The sequence below is a fragment of the Stegostoma tigrinum genome, chromosome 2, assembly GCF_030684315.1.
Source record: "Stegostoma tigrinum isolate sSteTig4 chromosome 2, sSteTig4.hap1, whole genome shotgun sequence".
NCBI classification, from domain to species: domain Eukaryota; kingdom Metazoa; phylum Chordata; class Chondrichthyes; order Orectolobiformes; family Stegostomatidae; genus Stegostoma; species Stegostoma tigrinum.
In genome coordinates this window covers 115,031,360-115,035,353 of record NC_081355.1, presented here as the reverse complement: position 1 = coordinate 115,035,353, position 3,994 = coordinate 115,031,360, and positions in this window count along the sequence as shown.

Genomic DNA, 3,994 nt, shown 5'->3' with positions numbered 1-3,994 from the left:
AACAGACTTCTCCTGAATGGTTTACAGTTCTGAGTGGCTGCTATGTTGTGACTGACATTGCAACTAACCAACCAGACGATGATAATGGGTCTTAGCAACATCAATCACACAATCATTGCGGTTTGTGGGTTTGGAATTTTTGGTATATTGACTATTGAATTTTGTTTGGTAGAGGCGCAAAGGTTCGTTACATGACATGTTGCATAACTTCCTCTTCTGTTATTATCTGTCTTCCTGTGCAAGGTTGCACCAATTATTCATATTCAAATATATTTAAAATATATAAAACAAATTTGTTAATAAGTTTTCTAAAAATCATCCACACAAACAAAAGTATTGTTATTATTTAAACTACTATCATTGATTCTTCATCACTCTTTTTGCCAACTGTATCTGAAAGTATAATGCAATGTGGAAAAACAAAAGTACACTAATCCTTTGCTGCAATTTAGCTCTGACTAATATTAACTTCCTCTACAGGTTCACTTTAGTGGCAAAGTGTTCTCTGAAATGTTATCACGACTGAATATTGAACTTATCTTCAGTTGCTTTATGGCCTAAAAAAGGTTAATATTTCAAATAAATCAGCCTATGTTTTGAGCATTTTAAATTTTAAAAAGTGCTGCAAGTCTTGGTGGGACAGTTTGAAAGAAACAGTGATATCCTATATCGTTAGGAGAGGCAGAAAGCTCAGGAGATAGTGGCAAGAAATTCAGTGGAGGTCTCTACTAGGAGTGTGACTTGATGAAGATGGGTGTGGTGCAGGAAGAATTTGAATGACCTGAAATGTGTTATCAAGGCATAACAGCAAATCTTATCAACTGCTCCATATGTATCACTCAGAACTCATGGATCACACACACATGTACACACAAACACATAGACTGCTGTTCCAACTATGACAACCACACAACCAAAACCAAATTTCAGAATAACCAGTGGCACATTTTCCTCTTTCTTGAGCAGGTGGAGCATTACAACGGACTGCAGTAAAGAGCTGGAAGCCAAGTAAGCCTAACATGTTTTATCCCATTTGAGTAGATAGTAAGGAAGGGGCATTGCTAAATTGTACTGCTATACAGTTTCATGGAGAGAGCATCTGCAAACTTAATCCCTTCTTCCTATGTTCATTTGAATTACAGCTGGCAAGAGGTGTCAGTATGCTCTTCCAACTTCTCTCTTCACTAAAACCCAACACTTCTCCTTTCCATTTTTAATATCTGAGAACTAGGTGTTTCTCAATCAATGGTGTAATGTTACTGTGACTGGGCTGGTAATTCAGAGACACAGGCTATTGCTCTGAGGACGAGAGTGAATTCCACAATGATAGATGGCAAAACTCAAATTCAATTAATAAATCTGGAATTAAAAGTTCATGACCATGAAACCATTGTTGATTGTCATGAAACCTAACTGGTTCGCAAATGTCCTTTATGCAAAGAAGCTCTTCCATCCCCATCTGGTCTGGCCTACCTGGCCTGACTCCAGACCCAGAGCAAAGTGGCAGCAGGACTCTTAAACACCCTTTGGCATGTCCTAACAATCCATTCAGTTGTATCAAATTGTTACATAGTCTGATCAAAGGAACAAAACCAATCAAACCAGACCACCAAATCAAGAAACCCTGAAAAAATTTTGTTTACCAACATCTGGGAACTTGTGCTGAAATTGGGAACACTGTACCACAGGCTAGTCCAATAACAACTAACATAGTCATAATTACAGATCATATATTACAACAAATGTCCCAGGCCACCACCTTCATCATCTCAGGACATGACAGAGACCACAAAATGTGGCAGCATAGCAGCATGTAGTCAGGCGGGAGTTGCCAACATTGGGAGATATCAACATTGATTCTTGACCTTATGGCATCAGGTCAAACATGGGCAAGGAAATCTCCTTTTGAATGCCATGTACTATTCCGTCAGCTGAGGAATCCACACAACTCAATGTGTGACACTACTTGAATCATACAATCATAGAATCTCTACAGGTTGGAAGCAGGCCATTCATTGCATCAAGTCCCCATCAACCCTCCAAAGAACATTCCAACCAAAACCATCCTATTCCTGTAATAACAAGGTCTACAGCTGGATTAACACAGCAGGCCATGCAGCATCAGGGGAGCAGGAAAGCTGACATTTCAGGCCTAGACCCTTCTTCAGAAATCCTGTCACCCTGCATTTCCCCATGGCTAATCCACCTAACCTACATTTCTTTGGACTGTGGAGAAAAGTAGCATCTGGAGGAAACACACACAGACATTGAGACAGCATGCAAACTCTAGAGAGACAGTTACCCAAGGGTGGAATTGAACCTGGGTCCTGATGATGTGATGCAGTCGTGCTAACCACTAAGCCACTGTGCCACCCTTGTCAGAGGAAGGAAGCACTTAGGGTGGTAAGGGCAAAGAATGTATTCTGGGTCAAGGATTTCTATGTCCATCACCAAAATGGGTCAGCAGCAGCATCACTACTGACCAATATAGTCAAGTCCTAAAGAACATATCTCCAAGACTGGATCTACAGTAAGTAGTGAGAGAACCAACAAGAGAAAAAATTGTACTTCACCTTGTCCTCACCAATCTACGTGTGTGCAATGTTCAGAACTATTTGCATTTCGTCAGCTATTGAAACAGTCCAAGCCCAAATGCAACAAGATCAGGACAATATCCAGGCTTGAGCTGACAAGTGGCAAATAACATTCGAGCCACATAAATGTCAGACAATGATAATTTCCAACAAGTGTGATATTCAATGGTATTACCATGACTGAATTCCCCCACTATCAACATCCTGGGGCTTTCCATTGGACAGAAACTGAACTGGATGAGCCGTATAAGTATATGTGCAGGATGTTTGCCACAGCATATGAAGCAATGTGAGATTGACATAGCACACAGTTGTTCAACAAGCCTTTGAGCCTGAAGACTGCTCAGCAGTAAGGCACGCTACCTGGTTATGTAAAAGTGTTGACTGGCATGTCAATGCAAATCAAAGTAAGGCAAGGCAAGAATAGTATGAGCATGCAAGTAGGCACTATCTGAATAAGCACTAAGAGAGGCTGCAAACTGGCCTGAGATGCAGCCTGGTCCAATTCTCAAACTGGCTGTGTACATCTGTGTGCAAAATGTCCTTAGCAACAGTCTTTCAATCTAATTGTTGATGCATCTTGAAATGCAAGTAACATGCTCCCTGAATGCCCTATTGGTGTTCTGGAGATGTGTTACAACGGTAATGAGGATTTGCAAATGCCAGATAGCAATGTCTATGAAAGAGGGTGTGAACAGCTGGTGCCTGTGGATTGTGCCCTGAGCTGCATACTGGACATAAGTACTATGGAGAAGAACACTCATGTCCAGAACAGAGAGACCAGTATTTTAACTGCAAGAAGTTGAACAATTTTGGGTGCAAGTGTTTAGCTGGAAATAAGAAAAGCAAGCCCAAAAAGATGACTGCTAAAGAAATGCCAGATGATGATTCTGAAGAATCATTCTAAACCCTAGAATCAGTTAGCACGACCAAATTTTCAGGACAGCATCAACTTAAGGTGATGCATCAGACAGACACTGATGCTAGATGTAATATCATAAGCTTTGCAGGCCTGTGCGGAGATTGTGATCTGAAAACAAAATTGTCAAATGTGTAGTTGAGCCACTGTGCTGGAATGATGCTCACACAAAAACACCAAAGTGAACCACTACAATGGGAAGAAAGAAGACCTGCAGTTCCAGACAATGAACACTAAGTGAAACCTTGGACTGGTAACCCTCCACATGACAGAAAAGGTTTGTGATGTTTCACACGTCTTGAAACCATCGACTACTGAACTGATCCTAACACATTCCAAAGATGTTTTGATTCTTTTTTCACATATCTTGGATTCCTTCCTGGTGAACGTCATCTTGAAATCAATGAAACTGTGAGGCAAACTCAGCATATTCAAAGCCTTCAAGTCTAGTGAGAATGGCATGATGGAGGAGATTAAAAAG